This window comes from Neophocaena asiaeorientalis, unplaced genomic scaffold (assembly GCF_003031525.2).
Source record: "Neophocaena asiaeorientalis asiaeorientalis breed wild unplaced genomic scaffold, Neophocaena_asiaeorientalis_V1.1 scaffold123, whole genome shotgun sequence".
NCBI classification, from domain to species: Eukaryota; Metazoa; Chordata; class Mammalia; order Artiodactyla; family Phocoenidae; genus Neophocaena; species Neophocaena asiaeorientalis.
The window spans coordinates 8,841,539-8,865,006 of NW_020173666.1; positions in this window are offsets into that span (position 1 = coordinate 8,841,539).

The window sequence follows — 23,468 nt, forward strand, 5'->3', positions numbered from 1 at the left end:
AAGACCCCAGGACTTAGAGGCTGAAAACAACAAACACCTATTACTTCTTAGTCTCTGAGTGTCAGGAATCTGGGCCCAGCTTAGCTGGGTTCTCCAGCTAAGGTCTCCCCCAAGGTTACTGCCAAGGTGCCAGCGGAGACTTCAATCATCTCAAGGTTCGGCTGGGAAAGGAAATTCCTCCAAGCTCACCCACGTAGTCCTTGGCAGGATTCAGTTTCTCAAGGGCTACGGGACCGAGGGCCTCAGTTCAATGCTGGCTGTTGCCTGGAAGCCACTCTCTGTTCCTCACGCCGTGGGTCTCCCCTCGGGCAGCTCACAACATGGTGTCTGGCCTCATGAGAGCAAATAAGCAAGAGCGAAAGAGAATGGGAGCAAGGAGTCCAGCTCCTGGTTACACTCCCACGTGTCATCTTTCAGGCCTGACCATAGGTAATTGCGAGGGCTTTCCCTGGCAGGTCTCACAGGGACACTGCCCTCCCCGCAGCAGACTTGGTGACAGCAGGGCACGGCAGCGTCTGAGGGGAGCTGTGGTCAAGGTCTTGGCCCTCCCTGGTCAGTCTAGCTCTTTTGCATATTTATATCCCAGAGTCATTTTATCTGAGACCTTGGACCAAGGTCCTCTTCCGGTGTCTCTGCCGAGATCCCCTTATAAAGGGAGGTGTGAGAACCCCCATTACGCAGCCAGGACTAGTCCATTCCCGGCCCCCTCTCACACACGTACACACACCTCGTGGGCCATCACACCGCTGGAGCCTTTTATCTGGGGCTCCCTCCCCAGTGAGAAGATCCTCACCTTGGTCCTGACCCCCGACAATGCACCTTTCCCTGGGGAAAATGGGACAGGGGGAGCGGGCCCTTCCTCCAGCTATAGACTTGCCTGTGCGCTCACGGGCAGTGATCTCTCACTGTCGCCTTATGGCTTTAATCGGCTGCTCCGCCACCGACAGCTCAGCTCTCCCTGCCCAGCTCAGCTGACCTCCTGACAGAAAGCGAGTGTGAGCAAGAGAGAAGTCACAGGGCTTCCCTGGTGGTGCAGTGGTTGAGAATCGGCCTGCCGATACAGGGGACACGGGTTCGTGCCCCGGTTCGGGAAGATCCCACATGCCGCGGAGCGGCTGGGGCCGTGAGCCATGGCCGCTGAGCCTGCGCGTCCGGAGCCTGTGCTCCGCGAGGGGAGGGGCCACAGCGGCTGAGCCTGCGCGTTCGGAGCCTGTGCTCCGCGACGGGAGGGGCCACAGCAGGGAGGGGCCCGTGTCCCGCAAAAAAAAAAAAAGAGAGAAGTCACAGTCTTTTGTAACCTACTCTCAGAAGTGATATCCTAACACTTTTGCCTCATTCTGTTTGTTAGAAGCGAGTTACTTGTTCCAGTCTACACTCCGGAGGAGAGGACTCTAGAAAGTGTGCATTCTAGGAGGTGGGGATCACAGGGGGTTACCCTACAGGTTTATTTAAACAAAATATATAAAATTTTATCCAAACGGAAGTTGTCCCTGTCCATTCACATATTAACAAGAGGGAAGACTCAGGATAAAATCATCAATATAGTCATAGCACTAAGGGGAAATCTGAGCCTTTCATCCAAGCGGTAAATTAGCCTGCAGCCCACTCTAGTCATTACCAAGATCACACCGCTCAGACCTGAAAACCTAACGACCCTCATCATTCTATCTCTAAGAAACAAAGTGACACATAAGCAAAAACCTAAATGACACTATAAAACTAGCCTAGAATCTGGAAGGTGGCTGAAGCAATTTCAGTAAAAAGAATACCTTTTCACCTAACCACAGGAATGAGAAAAACCTCAAAGCAAACCCAGAGTTGGACTCTTCTATAAGCTTATATAGGTTTATACAGTCACCTTAATCACTTACCCCATGAGGATCAGAAATCCCTGAGACCTGGCCTTTCTCCTCTTAATGGTCAATGAATCTGCTCCTTCCTGAGGATGACAAGGCAGAGCTTCACTGCATGGGGCTCCCCCAACCCTACCAAGTACAAAAGCAGATCACTCCTTCCGTCTTCCTTTCTAAGCAGGAGCTGCTTAGATCAGGGCAAATAGAGGGTCTGTTTCCTGGCCCACAACCACTGGAGATAAGGAGAAAAGGGTCATTCTGGGTGGAGGAGTAAATAATTCTAAGATCTAAATTGACTTTAGATCTTCCTAATTTGAAGAGGTACTGATAACAGGTGACAGAAACCAGTGTCACTTGACTTGCAGTTTAACTGGCAATAGATTAAGGGCAACATTTTCAAAAGCAAAGTGGAAACCCTCTGTAAGGCATGGTTTACATTTCTGCTTCTTCAGAAGTTTTTGAATTTATAGATTAAACCTGACATCCCCCATACCTCACAATCCAAATGTCAATAAAAACTGTGTTTAAATAAATAAATAACTGTTGAGGGAGCAAAGAAAGAGAATGTATAACAAAGTTGCTATCTTGTCAAAGCTTTGCCTTTGGGGATTAAATAATAGTTTGAAAACTAGTTTAGTCTCTGGTCTCAGACATCTTTGATTTCTTTATGTTAGTTTCATGAGAAGATAAAAATTAAATCAAATCTGTGGAGGAGTGACAGGATTATAAAATGCCATACCTTTTTTTTTTTTTTTTTCAGTACGCAGGCCTCTCCCTGCTGCGGCCTCTCCCGATGCGGAGCACAGGCTCCGGACGCGCAGGTTCAGCGGCCATGGCTCATGGGCCCAGCCGCTCCGCGGCATGTGGGATCCTCCTGGACCGGGGCACGAACCCACGTCCCCTGCATCGGCAGGCGGACTCTCAACCACCGCGCCACCAGGGAAGCCCAAAATGCTATACATTTTGACCAGGGATAAAATGAAAGTTCTCCCAGTGGCTTCTTGTTTGTAGAAACTTCTCTTTCTGGGCAGTTCTGCCTCCTCTTATCCCTGTGTTGAGTTGTCCTCTAGTGGTTTGCGTTAGGTAGCCCCCCAGGAGGAGTGACAGGATTATAAAATGCCATACTTTTTTTTTTTTTTTTGCAGTACGCAGGCCTCTCACTGCTGCGGCCTCTCCCGATGCGGAGCACAGGCTCCGGACGCGCAGGTTCAGCGGCCATGGCTCATGGGCCCAGCCGCTCCGCGGCATGTGGGATCCTCCTGGACCGGGGCACGAACCCACGTCCCCTGCATCGGCAGGCGGACTCTCAACCACCGCGCCACCAGGGAAGCCCAAAATGCTATACATTTTGACCAGGGATAAAATGAAAGTTCTCCCAGTGGCTTCTTGTTTGTAGAAACTTCTCTTTCTGGGCAGTTCTGCCTCCTCTTATCCCTGTGTTGAGTTGTCCTCTAGTGGTTTGCGTTAGGTAGCCCCCCAAAGTAATAGATGATATGAAAAGTATTTAGTGACATCAGCAGCAGGGCCTCGTTTCTCATCAGGCTTTTAGATGTCATCTTCAAAGACATCCTCAAAGGGCACATAATTTACCATCGTAGGGCTAGAATTGGAGCCACTTAAATTCTCTGAGCATAATCACCTGATTTATAGAAGTGGAATCCTCTTCAAATCCCTCCAGTTCAAGATGGGCTGATCACAGATTTTTTTTTCCCCTTTCCCTCCCTCCCAAGACTTCATTAAAATGATAGGAAAAGTATAAAATATATATAAACTGACAATAGCAAAAGTAAAAATGAAGGAAGCGCATTAGAGCTTGAGAGATCTCAACAGATTTCTGGCAGATGGGATGACAGAGGAGGGGTAAGAGATGAAGGAGGGCAGGGGAATCACAGCATCCCACCCATAAGAAGGACACTATGGGAGAAATGGACTGCCTGTGATGAGGAATCCCTGAGCAAATCAGGATTCAGAAAGCCAAGAGGAGCTTGAAAATCTAAATAAGTGAGGGGGCTGAAAATTGGAAGATTCACTGAAAGTCTGTAAGAACCTAGCCCTCCTCCCATACCCCTCTGTCAAACATCTCTATCAGCCCAGCCTTTACACAGCAAACACCCACAATCCTGCAGACAGCCATTTCACCCCCACCCCGGGCAATATTACAGGGGATTCTTCTCTAAAAAGTTTGAAATTATACAGAGAATACAGGCAATGTATGTGCATATGGGTACTTCAGAGTGAGAACTCCGCATTCTGGTATGAGAGTGTCACTCAGCACGTGCTGGGGCATGACATCATCTCCTTTTTGGGTAACAACGAAATGTAGAAAAGTGGGAAAACAACCTAATCAGTGTCCTTACAGATATTTATGAAGATATTGTATCCATAAAAAAAGAACAGGGTGCTAAGAAAAATAAATAACCTGAGAACAAGAAAGAACCCTTGGATATTATAAATATGATTGCCAATTAAAGATTCTAATGGAGATGATAAATTCAAGTAAATCTTTCAGGAAATGTTACTCAATGATCTCATCAAAGAAATAACATGACAGAATTCCGTTAAGCGAGGTTCAAGAGTATTTGGATTAAAAAGTCTCACTGTGGGGCTTCCCCGGTGGCGGAGTGGTTGAGAGTCCTCCTGCCGATGCAGGGGACACGGGTTTGTGCCCCGGTCCGGGAAGATCCCACATGCCGCGGAGCGGCTGGGCCCGTGAGCCACGGCCGCTGAGCCTGCGCATCCGGAGCCTGTGCTCCGCAACGGGAGGGGCCGCAACAGTGAGAGGCCCGCGTAGCGCAAAAAAAAAAAAAAAAAAGTCCACCTGAGAAGACTTCCTTTTACGGGCGAGATGGCAGACTAAATGGCACTGAATTCCTTACCACACAAACAAGAACCAAGCTTAATTAAATGTACCTTAAAATATTTTAAAGTGCATTGCTGAGCTGGCAAACATAGGAAACTTTAGAGGTCAAAACCCAAAGTAGTCACAGAAAAAAAAAAAAGTCTCACTGAGTACCCAGGAGAAAGAATTTCAAGTTATGGTCAAATTCCCAAAGACAAAGAGAAAATCCTAAAATCTCCCAAATAGAGAAAACAAGTCACTTCCACAGAAACAAGAAACTGAAAGTTTCCAGATTTCTCTGGAAGTAGAATTGAGGGTTAGAAGGCAAGTGAGCAAAACCTCCCAAGTTCTGCAGGACCTTGATTTCACACTAGAGTACAACATTCATTCATTCAGCAAACATCTTGGAGCACCATTTCAGGCCCTGGGGATACAGCAGAGGATGAACAATAAGGCAAACCCTGCCCTCAGGAGCCTTCTGTTCTTGCCCCAATCAGGATGGTGTGCTCTCTACACAAAACAAGCCACAGCTAATGTGTTAGGTAGTAATAAGTGCTAAGGAGGAAAAAAAAATAAAGCAGTGTAAGAAATGCACAGAGTAGAGGGAGAAAATTAGGCTAAAAATTAGATGGGGTATCCAGGGAAGGACTCATAAAGAAGGTGATCCCAGAGAAAATATCTGAAAGAAGTGGAGTGAGCCAGCGGACGTCAGAGGAAAGAGCGTGATCAGAAGAGGGATGAGCAAATGCAAAAGTCCGGAGGCTCCAGAGCCTGACTGGTAGGGTAGAAGAACAGCAAGGAGGCCGGTCTGGCCAGAGGAGAGGAGAAGTATTCAGGAAGGTAAAGGGAAGCCATACAGAGTTACGGTTGGGTTACATGGGGTCATGAAACCTGGGTTTTGGCTCTAATCACCTAAACCAGGAGTTGCCAAGCTTTTTCTGTAAAGGGTTAGATAGTAAATATTTAAAGAATAAGTAGTCACAGATCAGCTATTCACCTCTGCTGTTGCAATCTGAAAACAGCCATAGACAATATGTCAGTGAATGAACAAGACTGTGTTCCAATAAAACTTTATTTATGGTCACCAGAATTTGAATTGTGCATGATTTTTGTGCGTCACAAAATATTCTTCTTCTTCTGACTTTTTTTCATCCATTTAAAAATGTCAAAACTATCTTAACTTATGAACTGTACAGAAAACAGTCAGCAGCTAGATTTGGCCCATGGGCAGTCTCTCGTTGATCCTGAACTAAGCTATCAATGAAGTATGAAGGCAGAACATGCCTATTTTCAGACACAAAAGAGCTGATGCAGAAAGATGACCTCCCACACACCCTGTCTTAAAAATTTACTTGCAAAAAAGGGAGTAAACCAGATAACGGAGGAGGTAGAATCCAGGAAAGAGAAGACCCAGCTTAGGAATGGAGTGAAAAGGTGCAGTAAAGCTGCTGGCATAGACAGCAATGCAGCAGACTCAAGCATGAGGGGAAATGGCTCCAAAAGCAAAGTTTGGGGGAGAAACATGGGATCACAGAGTGTGGTACTATCCTTGAAAATATGGAGTAAGCTAAGGGTCGGTAGAGAATTAAAAAAGTAAATTGAGGGACTTCCTGGCAATCCAGTGGTTAAGACTTCACCTTACACTGCAGGGGGTGTGGGTTTAATCCCTGGTCAAGGAGCTAAGATTCCACATGCCTTGTAGCCAAAAAAACCAAAATATAAAACAGAAGCAATCTTGTAACAAATTCAATAAAGACTTTGAAAATGGTCCACATCAAAAAAAAACTTAAAAAAAAAACAAATTGTAAAAGTAGTTAGAATACCCCAAAATAAAAATAAAAACAGTAAAAGAACTAATTACACTATATTACTTGGTGGTAAAGTAAGTAATACTTATATAGGCATGACAATGCAATACTCACAACTGATTTCCAACTTTAAGAATCAAGGTATAGAGAAAATATAAAATTAGAAAAGACTGTAAATAAGCCTTGACAATATAAAAGTTAAAATATGCTGCACCATCCATCAACAGACGAATGGATGAAGAAGATGTGGTACATATATACAATGGAATATTACTCAGCCATAAAAAGGAACAAAACTGAGTTATTTGTAGTGAGGTAGATGGACCCAGAGTCTGTCACACAGAGTGAAGTAAGTCAGAAAGAGAAAAACAAATATCGTATATTAACGCATATATGTGGAATCTAGAAAAATGGTACAGATGAACCGGTTTGCAAGGCAGAAATAGAGACACAGGTGTAGAGAACAAACGTATGGACACCAAGGGAGGAAAGCGGGGGTGGGGTGGTGGTGGTGTGATGAATTGGGAGATTGGGATTGACATATATACACAAATATGTGTAAAATAGATAACTAATAAGAACCTGCTGTATGATTAATTAATTAAGTTAATTTTTAAAAAATATGCTGGGGTGTAAAACACGATAGCCACTAACCATTGAAATTTAAATGTTAGTTAATTAAGGTGAAATGAAATTTAAAACTCCAGTTCCTAGGTCACACTAGCTGCATTTCAAGTGCTCAAGACCACTTGTGTCCAGTGGCTACCATATTGGACATGGAACATCTCTACTAATGCAGGAATTTCCACTGGAGAGCACTGGAGAAGTGGGGGAGTGGATGGTGCTGGGGGCAGGGGCGGGCACAGTTTGAGGTGCTAACTGACAATGTGAGCAGTCAGGAGATGCCGTATAGGCAAGAAAGGAAGTGTAAGCATATTGTTCAGAAAGTCACCCAAGTAACCAACAGAAGCACTAAAAATAGAAATTTAATTATAATGGGAGGAGGAAAGAGATGATGAGGGTGTTTGTTCTCAAGTGAGCCAAACTCTCATTGCTTGTTCTCTGAGGTCAGTAGATAATGTCTGAAATTGACAAAACAAGAAGACCATGAATACACTGTAGAGAAATCACAAGAAGGATTCAAATCAGAAGAGCTAAGTGGAAAGCCTGTGATCACGTTGGCGGGAAGAAGGTTGCAGCAGCGCGAAGATGCTTTTCCGTTAGCTCCCCTTCCCGGGATCACCCCAGCTACCCCAGCTGTCTGTCCTTCAAGGTGCAGCCCATGGGTCACTTCCTTGGGAAAGCATTCCCCATCCTCAGACTGCGCTATTTCCTCCTCTTTGCTCTCACAGTATTATCTACAAAATCTCGAATTCTATTTTATTATGATTATGTTATGTGACATGTGCCTTCTCAAGTCCCTGTCCTTAGAAGGCCCTGAACTGGGCTTCCCTGGTGGCGCAGTGGTTGAGAGTCCGCCTGCCGATGCAGGGGACACGGGTTCGTGCCCCGGTCCGGGAGGATCCCACATGCCGCGGAGCGGCTGGGCCCGTGAGCCATGGCCGCTGAGCCTGCGCGTCCGGCGCCTGTGCTCCGCAGCGGGAGAGGCCACAACAGTGAGAGGCCCGCGTACCGCAAAAAAAAAAGAAAGACCTTAAACTTGGTTTAATGCTCTAATATCACCCTTTCAAAGTTCCTAATAATCCATGGACAAGGGTTCCCCTATTTTCATTTTGAACTGGGACCTGCAAATTATGCAGCTGTCCTGCTTGGAAGTTTCGCTGCTAACTGGACGGTCAGCTCTTTGAAAGCAGGGACGGATTGTTTTTTAAATTTGTATCCCCGTAGGCCCCTCGGTAAATTACCATGTGCCTAACCGATACTTACATATATTTTACTTGTAAGGGCTATAATTTTACACTGTAAGATCCAAAAACATAATCCATCTTTCAGGAAAACTATGATTTGTGCTATGCCAGGAGTCACCCTAACACCATCCATAAAGCATCTCTGACTCTTTCTCTGATTCGAAATGACATAATTACAGTTTTATTCCTTTCTTTTTAAGCCGTCTCCTTCTCTTGTGCTGTCAATCCCTCTGGGAGAGGCAGCCTTTAAGTTTCACTAGTGAACCATCACCAATATGAGCTTGTCAGATCCCTTCAGTTCAGACAGAATCAACCCTATCCCAAAAGCAGGCGAATCGTTTCAAGCTCACACTTTGAACACAGCACACAGCTGTGTTCCTGATTTGGGACGGTATTGGTAAAACATACATACAAATAACTCAGCTTCCTGAGCCTCAGCCACTGCAAATCAGTGAAGTGAAAATGTTAGTTATACATGAAAGTACATCAATACTCAAGATTTTTTTTTAAAAATATACATATGTCCAAAACATATGACATCCTCTCTAATTTTTGCCTGACCTGAAGCATCTTTTCAATATTTTCCACTAATCAATATAATAACCTTCACCTTATTTACTATTTATTGCTATTATTAATATTAAATACTATTCAATGTATTTATGGAATATGTGTTTTGGGTTTTTTTTGTTTTTTTTTTTTTGCGGTACGGGGGCCTCTCACTGTTGTGGCCTCTCCCGTTGCAGAGCACAGGCTCCAGACGCACAGGCTCCAGACGCGCAGGCTCAGCGGCCATGGCTCACGGGCCCAGCCGCTCCGCGGCGTGTGGGATCTTCCCAGACCGGGGCACGAACCCGTGTCCCCTGCATCGTCAGGCGGACTCTCAACCACTGCGTCACCAGGGAAGCCCTGGAATATGTTTCTTGAGTGCTAGAACCTGAGGGTTCTGAAGCCTGGGCAGGAGGAGAACTCAGAGACTTAGGAGGAAGAGGAGGACAGGAGACAGCATAGGACTGGGGCCAAATAGAAGGACTATGAAAGGTCAGAGACGGAGGAAAAGAATCTGGTTGGATCTCCCTGAGCCAAATTCGCACAGGACACAGCATAATCTCTGATCCTTGAGGCACTGATGAAGTATCAACAGGGGAGATGGGGCAGGGGATGACCATCTATGCAGAGAGAGAAGGTTCAGGAGGTTGGCACGTTGACGACCAGCTTGGTGGTTCTCACTGAGCTCGTACAGCCGCCTAAGGGACATTTTGGAGATTTATAAGGGCTTTTGTTTGTTACAGGGATTGAGAGTTGTTTCTGGCATTGAGTTGGGCTGGGGGTGGGTTTCATGGCAAGAGTTTGATGCTGCTCAAAACCAAAGCGAAGCCTCATAACAAAGAATTATCCTATGTCCCACCCAGCTTCGTGTCCTGCCAGATATTCGTAAATATGAGTAGTATACAGGTTTTACCTTCCTGAGTCTAGAAGCAAAGAATTTTTTGCATGGCTTTAATATTAAAATATTAAATATTTAACATTATATTAATATCTAATATTAATATCTGGATATTAATATTTAACATTAAAATATCATTACTTCCAAATTTATCTTGTAAATTTGTTTTGTTTGGAACTTTATGAAGAACCATTCACCGTTTCAAAAAACCAAAATAGCACTGGAAGGCCTGCTTATGGAATCAGTCTTATATCCACCTGTATTAGTAGCTGTGACATTCACAGTGTTTTGACATATGTATGTGAATATGGTTAGCTAGGTATTCTTCAAAAGCTAAATATCCTTTTAAAGTATCAACAGTATTTAGTTGAGTATCATCTTACTTAACTAAATCAAAACTTATTCCTTGGGAGACGCAAGAGGGAAGAGATATGGGAACATATGTATATGTATAACTGATTCACTTTGTTATAAAGCAGAAACTAACACACCATTGTAAAGCAATTATACTCCAATAAAGATGTAAAAAAAAAACTTATTCCTTATAAATTGGAGCAAGGGTCTGACTATTTCTTTTGTTTTCCTAGTATGATCATGTCTGAGCATTTATATATTAAAACACATATTATTTTATTGTAAACCACTTTTATTTCTTCTTCATATCTCATTTAGGACATGAAGAATTAATAGAGCGCTTATTGTGTGCCAGACATATTCTATGAGCTGTGCAGATGACTCTCTCGATCCTCACAATAACTCCTTGAGACAGGTATTCTTACCCCCATCTCAGAGATGAGAAACTAAGGCACAGAGAGGTCAAGTAACTTGCCCAAGGTACCATGGCAGAGCCCGGTTTCAAACCTGGACAAGCTGGCTCCAGGCCTCACGCCCTCAGCCAAATTACTGTACTGCATTATATTGGTTTTTTTTCTTTAAGTTTAAATGTAAGTAGGGTTTTTTAAGTTTATAAGTAGGTTATATTATTTGTGAATCTCATTTCGAGATAGTAAAGAGGGCATTTCAATATATTTTATCAAGAAAAGGGAAGCATGGAGTTGGAAAAGGATGAGAATCATTGGCGTAGCTGAGAAATGAAGCTATGGGAGGGAGGAGTAGCAAGAAATAGAAATGAAAGGATGTCTGAGGCTGGGACTAAGGCACATCTCACCTGCCAAGCCAAGGAGTGTGGAATGAGTTGTATAGAAGGACCCCAGCCCCCTTGAATAAAAAGCATCTTGGGGATTCCCTGGTGGCGCAGTGGTTGAGAGTCCGCCTGCCAATGCAGGGGACACGGGTTCGTGCCCCGGTCCGGGAAGATCCCATGTGCCGCGGAGCGGCTGGGCCCGTGAGCCATGGCCACCGAGCCTGCACGTCCGGAGCCTGTGCTCCGCAACGGGAGAGGCCACAGCAGTGAGAGGCCCGCGTACCGCAGAAAAAGAAAAAAACAAAAACAAAAAGCATCCTGGATATAATGTAGTTTCCTAACATTCTATCATTTTTCTTTGCAGAAATCTTCTCCTTGTTAAAAGAAGCAAGATTTCCAAAGACAGGGATTTTTTAAAAAACTGTAAACCCCAAGGTACAGTGTCTGGCACGTGATGGTCAAGTAATGTTTGTTGAATTAATTAAATTTTCCAGTATTAAAGACTAGAATGTAAAAGCTTGGTGCTTGGCTTCTCTCTGTCTCTCTTTCTCTCTCTCTCTTTCCTCTCCACCCTTCAGTCACTTGCTTAATTAGGAAAATCAATAGCTCCAACCTGATACCTTTGGGTCTTCCTCTTAACAAGCAAAGATCCCCGTATTAGTCTCACCAATGGGTTCTTTTATCACTTTAAGAAACCCCTATGCCTAAGAATTGCAAAGTTTAAAATAATCATTCCCTGTTTCAGTAAATGAGTTAGTAACTGGGGCAATTTTAGCCTGGATTGTTTCTTAATAGCAAGCTGCTGACAAATCCCATGGAGCCTGCAATACTGTTGGTTGAGAACCTTGTTTTACCATCTCTGAATCAAGCCTTAATCAGTAATAATAGGAAGACCACGCCCAGGTGGGACACAGCATCTCAGCCTTACTTACCTCACTCGGTCTTGAGGACAGGACTAAACCAACATTCTGTAGGTAAGGCCAGGACCCACCCAAGGCAGGTGAGCCCCCAGCCAGACTGTAGCTGGTTTCACGAAGCAGGCCTTTGGCAAGTGAAGGTCTCATCTCTCAGCCACAAAGTACTCCTTCTAGCACTCTTGAGCACTCTTTCCCCATCTCCTACATTTCCAGCCATGACTGTATCCATGGCCCTGGCCCAGGCAGATGCTCACCTCCCCTGGATCTTCCATGCCTGCCATCTATGAGCATCGTCCATCAGCAGACACTATGGAGCCTGAAACGATGGATCATGGTGGAGGCAAAATAAGAGAGTTTCACAAAATAGATGATCGAAGAATTGGACACACAAGTAATGGGGTAGCTGCTGGAAATGTTTTTAAATATATATCTGCCATAAGATTTCTAGCATACGTTGCAGTAAGTCCCCTACATACAAACCTTCAAGTTGTGAACTTTCAAAGATGCGAACATGCGTTCCATCAACGTCAGGCGTGAGTGAAACTGCAGCTTGCCCTCCGTCTCCTGTTGCTGGTGATCCTTCAGCTCTACCATCTCCCACCTCCCCTCCCTCCTCCAGTCAGTAACTCTTCTTGCCTGTTCACTCGATGCCAGCCCCTGTGTGCCAGCTGTTGTACTGGACTACTGTACTTTTCAAGGTACTGTACTGAAAGATTAGAAATGTTTTCTTTATTTTTTGTGTTTGTTTTTTATGTATTGTTTGTGTGAAAAGTATTCTAAACCTATTACATTACAGTACTATATAGCCGGTTGTGTTAGTTGGGTACCTAGACTAACTTAATTGGACTTCCAAACGCGATCTTAGAACAGAACTCATTTGTATGTAGGGGACTTACTATATTTGTTGAATTTTCAAGATGCTACTAGCAACTAGAGTCAGTAAAGAATGAAGACGGAAGTGTTGTAGAACAAGGATTCATCTATAAGTAAGGACTGATAGTTTCTTCAACATCTACAGGTCCAGAAATTCATGGTACTATAAATTGGAGTACTTCTATGATCATAATTCCCTCTACACTATAAACTCCTATAAGCCAGGGCCAGTATCTTGTTCATCGATGAACCTCACAGAGGTCAGCACATAGTAGGCACTCCATGAATATTTGTTGAGAAAGTAAAGGAAAGATGGAAGAAGTAGAGGAACAACGTAAGTGGATGCGCCAGTTTCCCACTGCTCTTGTAACAAATCACCACAAATCTGGTGACTTAAAGCATCACAGACCTATTATCTTATGGTTTTGAAGGTCAAAATTTCAAAACGGGCTGTCAGGGCTGTATTCCTTCAGAGAATCTAAGGGAGAATGACTTCTTTGCTTTTCCAACCTCTAAAGGTTACCTGAATTGCTTGGCCCATTGCCCCACATCACTCCAATCTCGGCTTCTGCTGTCACATCACCTTCTCTTACTCTGACCTTCCTACCTCCCTCTTATAAGGACCCTGTGATTGCACCGGACCCACTAGGATAATCCAAAATACTCTCTCAGTCTCAAGATCTTTAATCACATCTGCAATGTCCCTTTGCCATGTGAAATGACAGATTCTGGGGATTAGCACAGGGACATAATTGGGGGGCCATTATTCAGCCTACCAACAGTCTACTGGGGTAGACTTTTTCCTTCACTTAATTCTAATAGTTTGTAATACACACTGCTTGTGTATTCCGTTAGTGGCTAGATCTCACTTAGAATGTGAGCTATTATAATTTCCTTCCAAGCCCTAGCTTGGTTAATGAAACTAAGCCAAAGCAAGAGAGACATTAGTTTTTTTCCAGACCCCTATCTACCCTCATGAGTAAATCACCAAATTTTATCACTTTAACTTTCTTCCAACCCTACCTGCAACCTTACTCCACCCGCAGGTCTCACCTTCAGCAGAACTGCAATACTTTTCCGGCCAATCCCCTCACCTCCAATAGATCTCACCATGTCATCCTCCGTGATTCCGAGTAATCCCTCAAACACACAGATCTGTCACTCCTCAGGAGCTGCACATAACCCCTCAAGAAATATCTGCTGAAACATAACTGGTGATAATGGACATTGATTTGAAAAAAACAAATTATTTGAAAAGCAGATCCTATAATCTAGGATCTGCTGCTTCCTGATTATTTTGATTTCACATATTTCAGTTCTGTAAGGAAGCCCATTACTGGTCCATTCGTCCACTGTAACTCACACGAGTGGATACCGCATATTTATAACATTAGATTTCCACGATTCAGAAGATAAATCACAGGAGTTTGTGATTGATTCCTTCGGCAGGTCTACACTGATCACTGCCACCCAGTGGCAAATGCTGTCATTGGAATGAGGGAACCCAGACAGCACCCTCTCACTCTTCCCATTAAGCCTTAGACGTGTAAGGAAGGCCACGAAATATATCTCAGACCTTCATTGGCCCAGTGATGAGCTGAGACTTAGAATAGCAATTTGCGGGACTTTTATATCACAACAGGAAAGAAGAGGTAAAAATTCTCGTGAGCTTCACCATAGAAATCAGTTACTTTTTTCCTTCTACTTTCCACATTCAACCTTGCAAAACACAATAATACATCGTTTACTTGACGTTAAAGGGAATACAACAACCTGGAAGGTTATTTTCAAGGTAACTCAAGCTTACGTCTTTAAGGATTAAAACTTATTTTTACAATTTAGCCATCTATAGTTAAACTTCCCTGTGATAGAAGTTAGAACTGCATGGCGTGCCTGTTTCTCTTGGTGCAGCCATGAAAGGCCAGTAGTTGCCTAGAGGGTTGGCTCCTGCTGTCCAGGGTCGGGCCCATTCTTGAGGGCACAGAAACTCCACTTTGTCCCTGCCTTGGGGTTTCCTGGACACGAGGATGCTGATTTACCCTAACCTAGTCACACACAAAAACCTGAAAGCAGATTTATGTATGCATTTGAGATAAGAAATGCAGCACATTATATTTTGACATTAACCTGATTACTCTCTTCAGTACCTATAACAGGAGTTGGCGTCAAGGGCAGGAGGAAAGAGGTGGGGGAGACATCGATGCCCCCTAAGAGAGAGAAGCAGGGCGCTGGGTTCTGATGGCATTTCTGCTCCTATTCTAGTTCCTGTAGCTTAGCAACATGCTCCCCTTTTCCCCAGATAAATTACATGACTCTCTGTTCCTTGAGAACAAAAGAATGAGCTAAAAATACTATTAAACCTGAAAGTCATTAAGGATGATGCTTTGATTTGCTTTTTTGTTTGTTTTTGAGTTTGGAGCATTTGATTGTTTTTTATCATTGTTTAAAGTTTTGCTATTCGTTTCTATTTCTGTTACAAAATATAATAAGAGAATGTAAGGTGTATAATTTATGCTCTGTAAAATAGATTTGCATATTCTTATTATCCAAGTATATGATTGATTACTGTATTTGTTCTATGAACACCTTTTAAAAAAAAAGTCAATTCTCTGTATCGTAAATAATTTATATCTATTAATTCAACTTTCAAATTATATCCCTGCTCTTTAAATCCTTATTTACTTTGTCTACTTGATCTGTCAAAGACTGACGGAGGTTAGTTAACCTCTATGACATTTGGGTATTTGTCAATTTCTCCTTATGTTTCCAGTGGGAGTTGTTTTATATGTTTTACATTCATGTACTTGGGCTTACCCAGGTTTTTGACTGCTACATCTTCCTTGTAGATTGTATCTTTTATCTAAAATGACACTCTGTCTTATCTAATGCTTTTGCCTTGAAATTTATCTTACCTGAAATTAATATTGCCACTCCCTGTTTTCTTTTGTCTGCATGACTAATCTTTGCCCATGGTTTTTTTCTTTCACCTTTAAGTAATTTCACTTTTGGTGTTTTTTGTTGTTTGTAGTATATTGTTTGGTACTTTGTAGAAACATATTTTAAGACTTTGTATTTGCTTGTGTTTCTCAAAACTGCTATATCTGCTCCTCTGCCAGCTTGTTTTATGCTTTCCACTCATTTGTGTTTCATTGATGTTGCAGGGTCCAGGACTAGAGCACATGGCTAAGCCTAAGCCAATCAGAGACTTCCTTGTGATCTGAGCTGGTCCAATCAGCCCAATTCCAGCATTTGTACAGGATCTCTTGGGCAGAGAATCTCTTTCATGTTGAACTTAAACTTGTTAAGAGGTGAGATTACAGCTGCTATGGCCATCTTGCTGGACTGAGAATGGAGCCAACACAATAGAAAAAATAGTTGAAAGATAGAAAGAAGCAAGAGTCCCGAAGGCTTTGTTCAAACACCCAAATTCAGCTATACTTGAAAAGTATACCTCTAGGCCCAGCACTGTCCAACAGAATTTCCTGCAAAGATAGAAATGTTTCAGGATTTGCACTGTCCAATATGGCAGCCACTAGATACACCATGACTATTGAAATGACTGGTGCAACCAAGGAGTTGATAAAGACGGTGCATTATTAACAGATGGGAAAATGCAAATAAAGAAGAAGCATCTCGGGGAGTTCCCTGGTGGCCTAGTGGTTAGGATTCTGGGCTTCCACTGCCATGGCTGAGTTTCAATCCCTGGTCTGGGAACAGAGCTTCCACAAGCTGTGTGGCCAAAGAAAGAAGAAGAAGCATCTCGGGGAGTTCCCTGGTGGCCTAGTGGTTAGGATTCTGGGCTTCCACTGCCATGGCTGTGTTTCAATCCCTGGTCTGGGAACAGAGCTTCCACAAGCTGTGTGGCCAAAGAAAGAAGAAGAAGCATCTCAACTAAATTCACAGAATTAGTGGCAGAGTCAAACTAGTAGCCAGGTCTCCTAGCATCTATTCCTGTGCTCTGAATATATGAGCTGAGATTTGCAGTCATTAATTAACGAGGCAGTAATGAGGAACTAAAAAATAAGATCTGTATTTGATGTGTGGATTTCTGACTATCTCTTTTCTGTTTTTCATTGGTTGTAGTCAATGGCACCAAATCTAAACAACAGTCTTTGGAGCTAAATTATCTCTAATTATGATGAATATAAACTAATTGGTCTTATTATGTTTTCACCCATAGAATTGGTATGCCAAATGTTTCTTAGGATATGGTTAGGGAACCTGTTGAGAAAGCTTTAAATAATTCTGATTCCATATTCTAACTCCTAGCTTACATCAAATCCTTCTGACATTTAAAATTACAGGATGGAAAATGTGATTCTTGAAAAAAATAGTTCTGGAATAGCCTCTCAAAGCTACTTGGAAGGATCTGATGCAAAGGGCTGCTAATAGTGTACTAAAGGGCCCTAGTATCAGAATCACAGCATGGCTCATTTTCCCTTTTATGCAGGCACTGTCCATTATCTTTTGCCTTTTGCCTTTCTCTTCTTTGGGTCTATTTAGAGATTTTTAAAATATTTATAATAATATTGTGGTATATTTAGATTATAATTCTTGGTAAAGTGCCAGCCCTCAGTTTTGTTTGAGACAGAGCTGGTAACTCAGGACATATCTGAAGCCCAAATTATTCACCTATGACCTCTCAATGATTATGCTGTTATGGCCTCAAATATGTCCTAAATGGTTGCGCAAGCAGCAAGGAAATCTAGGTAGCCGCAAAACTTGAAACGAACTAAAATATAGCTGAGTTTGTTTTTTTGTTTTTTTGGTTTTTTTTGATGTGGCATTTCGGATTTAAATTTTTGCAGACCCAAGTAAAGTGGAGAAGATTTTCACATGTTGATAATAATCGGGGGAAAAAATTGAACATCAGAGCCAAACCAGGAAGATTTAGGGCCAAGGCTGCACCAGCCAGAGAGCAGAGAAGCAGGAGAAATCCCAAGGAGACTGGACTCTGGAAAGACTCTTTTCCCCTACAAGTGGGGCAAAAGAACACCCAGGACCTAACGTCATTCAACTCTCAAGTTAATTGTCAGCAATTTCTATAATGAAATCCCCCGTAGAAAAGTTCCTCCGTTTATCATCAACAGCCTTGCTATGGGACGGATCTAACCCTGTTTTCCTACAGAGTTGCCTGTGGCTCTAAGCTCTGCATTTCAAGGAGAAAAGAATTCCAGAGCACCTTCCTGAAGGCTCACTGCTCTTAGCCTTGCATGACCCCTGGGCTGTGCTGCTCTGACATCCTTCCAGAGAGCAAAGAGGGAGGGAGAAGGAACCAGATGCATGGTTAAGCGCATAAAACACAACCCAAGCATCACCACTGAGCAAGAGACTGAACTGTTCCCACCAAAGACTGTGCGAGCTCCCCAGATCTGTGAGGCCAAACGGCAAACAGCCCGCCTGCAGGGTGGTCCAAGCATCTCTCACTGGAATCCTCATGTCTTGCTTCTGACGGGAGTTTACAGAGAGCCCTTGCAGGCACTGGGAGAAGGAAAACAAAGCCTGAAAACCCTGGCTCTGTTTGAAAGACTGAGTCCAAACTAAGATTATAACTAAAAGGCCGTGACTGGAAGCAAAATGCATTTAGGGATAAGTTAACATGAAGTTGAATGTGGAATTCGAGATCACATCAGTAAGCTTCACCTCAGTTTTTGAAATTAAGAGTATGGGGGGTGGGAAATGCTATTGGGATCATTTTTGACCCAGAGAAAGAAGAAGCCTGGGGAGAAATGGTGTCAGAGATTAATTAACTTACTAGCAGTGATAGCATTTTGCAAATAAACTTAAAATTTTATATTAGGATAAAATAGGTGGCTTTATTGTATGATTGTCCTTATCAACAATTAAGAAATAAAACACATCCAAATATTGCAATCTTATATACAGATAGTCCACACTTTGCATAGTTCCAATATGCATGAATTTCAGTTACTACGGTTTAAACAACACCAGACATGCAACAACATGGTGCAAACGGCAGTTACCGAAGTGTATTAACTGTGATCAATTGCATAAAGTATAAACTTCGCTGCTAGCCTCTCAGTCCCCTAATCACTACGTAAATAGCAGGCGCACATCAAGATCAGTGTCCAAAGATGGTCAAATACGTAACAGCAAAAAGTGCAGCAAAGAAATAAAAAGTAATAACGCTGGAAGTCAATTTCCAACCAAATGTAAATGGGTTAGGGCCAAAGAAGGCAAGCCACTATTCTTGATAAAGTCTTTTACAAAGAAATAAAATGCTTTCAGTCTCAATCTTTCTAACATTTGAAATTACCGGGTACTAAATATATAGATCAGTTTTACTAGTGTTTCATTTCCCTATACATTTATAACTGACAGAAAGGGAGCGTTTGAGGTTTTGACAAAAAAGTTTAAAAGTCACAGAAGAATTGTACCTTTGCCCATTGATTATTAAGACCACTTTGCGAGGTGCCGGTCTGCATGATCGTACTCATGGTCCTGCACTACTGTGCAAAGCGAGAACTTCTACTCTATTTTAAATGGGAACGTAAATTCCACTTTTTGCTCAAGACACTGATATGTATGCTCTTGGTGAGAATTCCCAAGGCGACAGCACCTCCTGCCTACCTTGCATTGCCGTGTGTCCCCCCCAAAAAAGAGAAGATAAATGGTCATCACCCTTCCTCCAGATTAACATACACACTATTAAACTGAAAATCAGTGCTCTTTTTCTGGGGTCACCATTCTTATTTCACATATAAAGAAAACTATTTCAGTAACCACCCCCTTGGTGATTCTCAGCAATTCAAAGACAGATTTCTAAAACCTTGGGTTCTCCCCACACCAAGCGTCTTTCCCCATAAAAAGCTGAGTGTACCTGGAGTGTAGTTGCCATCTTCAGGCCAGTTTTCAGCCTCAGAATAAGGGATATGCAGGAGTTTCTCCCCTCAGTCTAGTCTCACATATTACATTTTGCACATATTCTACTTCTATTCTGAATTACCAGCTACTCACTAGAAAGCCTCCTTCTCTGGCAGCCCTGGTATTCACAGAGTCATTTCCCCTCTAGAATGCCTGCCCCGCCCCCCAGTGTCTGACTGCCTAACTCAGTGACCTGTCTGTTTATGTTTATAGCCTTAGTCTCTGCCACAGCCTATCAAATAGTAGGTGCTCAGTAAAATCAGTTTTGAATAAATGAATGAATGACTGAATCCTCAAGTCTCACCTCAGACAACACCTCCTTTAAGAAGCCTTCCCCTCCTCTACCATGTGGACCTTGGACCAGGCCCCTCACCTCTGCAGCTCATACTTCCCTATCTTTGTTCTCAACAACGCTTTGTTATCTTTCAAAAGTTAAGTTGCAATCATTGCCCTTCTTTAAAGAAAACAAACCTCTCCTGTGTCCTCAGTATCTCAGATAAAGTTCAAACTCCTTCGCTGACGTTCGTTTATTCCATTCTTTCACTCAACAAGGATATATTAATCGTTGGGTGTGTTACGAACAGGTTAAGGGCGCTCTTCTCAGAGTCAGCTGTTTGCACTGACAGATACAAGAACAGATCATTATGGCACAATGCAGGGAGTGCGGTGGCAGAGATGTGCACAGGGTATTTTAAAAGCAGAGGGGAGGGGCACCTAATCCATCTTGAGAATGAATGGGAAAGAAAGGTTTTTTCCTGAGAAGGCAATTGCTAGTACTCTCTTAAGGATGCGTAAGAATCCACTCACCAAAGAAAGGTGAAGAGGGAAGGGGGCGAGGCATACTTTGTTTTCATAGACTTAATATATCAGGATACTGAATACACCAGGAGGTGACACCCGAGCAGTGGAGAGAGAACCTCACCACTTCGTACAGCTTGGGAGCACTCCATTATGTGGATGCACTGAGCTTGTTCAACCAGTCCCTGCTGACGGGCATTAATGACATTTCTACTTCTGTTATCTGCTATCATAAATAATGCTGCAGTGAATGGCGCGGTATCTATTTGCTGCTTGTTGTGTTTCTACCCGTTGTAACTTTGGAATCAATTCTTAGAAGTGCGATTGCTGGGCTTCCCTGGTGGCGCAGTGGTTAAGAATCCTCCTGCCAGTGCAGGAGACACTGGTTCGAGCCCCGGTCCCGGAAGATCCCACATGTCGCAGAGCAACTAAGCCCGTGCGCCACAACTACTGAAGCCCACGTGCCTAGAGCCCGTGCTCCGCAACGAGAAGCCACCGCAAGGAGAAGCCCGCACACCACCTCAAAGAGTAGCCCCCACTCGCCGCAACTAGAGGAAGCCCGCGCGCAGCAACGAAGACCCAACGCAGCCATAAATAAATAAATAAATTTCAAAAAAAAAAGAAGTGCGATTGCTGGACCAAAGGTGAATGCAGGCGTAATTATGCTCAATATTGCCAAATAAACCCACGGGGGTTGTGTCACGTTGCATTCTCATTAGCAATGCATGAGACCAAAAGGCAATTCATAGAAAGATATTTTTAAAGGTGATGTAAAAATTCTGGTCTCAGAACTGTACTTTAGCAGCCTCCATGGGAAAGGGCAGAGTTAAAAACTGAAAAGCACTGGGAAGTCAGAGCTGTGGAGGCTGAATCATAAAATCAGAAGGTTTATTTAAATGGAAACAAGGTGCAGAAGAATAAACAAGGCTTCTGACTACCCTTTGTCCTGCAACAGAACAAAACAAATACCCAACCTGCCCTGAAAACCATGGGGAAGTGATAACCTATCTATCAAGCGAGAGCTAGTGGAAGGAATTAATAGACATTACACATTATTATTAATCCAACCTTCCTCTGTTCCCCAACTCCATTTTTCTATCAAGTAAATCTAACAACTACAAACGTTTTCTGTCCCAGAAGTTTCAAGATCTTCACCCTTGATGAGGGAGCGCTGTCATCCTCATCCCTTCTCCTCCCAGACCCTGGAGTCCTCAATTTCCTTGGAAGGGACCTAGTCAGGTCAACAGCACTTTAAAGCTTGGCAATTTGAACTGCATGGCTGGACTCCTATCCCTGATCTCACTCTACTGAACTCCTAAATCTATCTTCTGGGTTCTTGCTTTGTGGGGACAGGTAAGGAAGGGAGATTGTGTTATTTATTTATTTTCCTATATTTGGTTTAAATAAAAAATGCTACATATATATATGCAAATTCTATGTAACTAATGATGCAAATACAAACACAGTCCATGCCACAATTTAAGAACTAGACTATCACAATATCCTTGAAGCTACCTGTGTGTTCTTGCTTGATCCTATCTGTCTCCCTTCTTTCCTTCTTGCCTCTGCCAAAGAGGATGTGTGTTTGCATTTGCTGAGAGTTGGGTGACTCCTGGGCCACCTTTGCCTCCTATGAGTCCTACTGGTGAGACTTTGTATTATTTGGACAAGGCTTAGGCTGCATCTCTCAGGACTGATGTAAGAGTTTGCCCTCAGGAACACTTTTGTGTCCCTTGCCGTCATTCTGAGCTCACTGGTAGAGGTCCCGTGCATTTACAAATCCAGCAACGCCTTATAAAATATCTTCACGGTGTTGAATGCGAGATTTATTTGTAGTGTAGCAGGAGGGCTCCTCATGGTAGCTAGTAGGCCAAACTACTGTGAGTAGAAGTCTGTGGTTTCATAATTCTAGCCTCTGGTCTTGCGATAGTACCACTCTTCCTTGCTATACTATAAGGAAGGATTACAACAAATCCTATTTCAAATGCTACTACCCCTTAGGAGTTTTATTATCTACAACAGTTTCAAATAGTTGGTAGTGGTTACCTGACATTCTGTCTTGAAGGCCTCGAGATTTTTTTCTAAACTCTTCAGAAATGCATGCTCAACTTCGACTGTGAGCAGGCATGCGACGAGTGACAGCCTAACAAGAATTTAGCCTGGACAGCCCAAGTTCCAACCTCTGCGTTTTTCAGATGAACGTATGTTTCCTGGTATTTCACTCTTCAGGGATTAGTCCTTGATTACCTAGATCTACCCTCAGAGCCTTGCTCGTTAATAAGATTGTAGGAATTTGAAAAACAAACATCTTCTCTCCCTACCCCTTTTCTTATCGCATCCTTCACTCATTCAAGTGAGTGCTGTAGCTCATGTACTGCTTACAAAGTGGACTCCTCAAACTAAAAGGCCTCGCATTGCCTTGAGTTTTAAAATCCTGGTAAAAAGTACGCAACCAAAAAACACTTTTATCTGAACTTGTGCCTCATCTCGGTTCCTATTCTGATCATTCTTAATGACTAATTCTAATTCCTAGTTAATAATCATCACTTGGTATCTGTTATCTATTGCTGTGTAACAAATCCTGTAAAATTGAACAGTTTGGAAAAGCAATAGACATTTATTTTCTGACCCCGTTTATGTTAGCCAGAAATTGGGGGATGATTAGCTGAGGGACTCCAGATTTCATATGGGGTTTTACTGTCAGGATGTCGGCTGGGGCTGCCGTCATCTGAAGACTTCACTGATCAGAGGATCCACCTCCAAGGTGGCTCACTCACATGGCGGACGACTCAGTGCTAAGTGCTGCGGGGAAACTCACTTTCTCAGCACGTGGTCCTCTCCGTAAAGGACTGCTTGAGTGTCCTCACAACATGGCAGCTGGCTTCCCTCAGGATGAGCGATCCAAGAGAGAACAAGGTGGAAGCCTCCACATCTCCCATGACCTACCTCAAAATTCACATGCTGTCCTTTCCACAGTGTCACAATTAGTATCACAAGTCCTCTTTATTGGGTGTGGGAGGGAATTACACAGGGGGT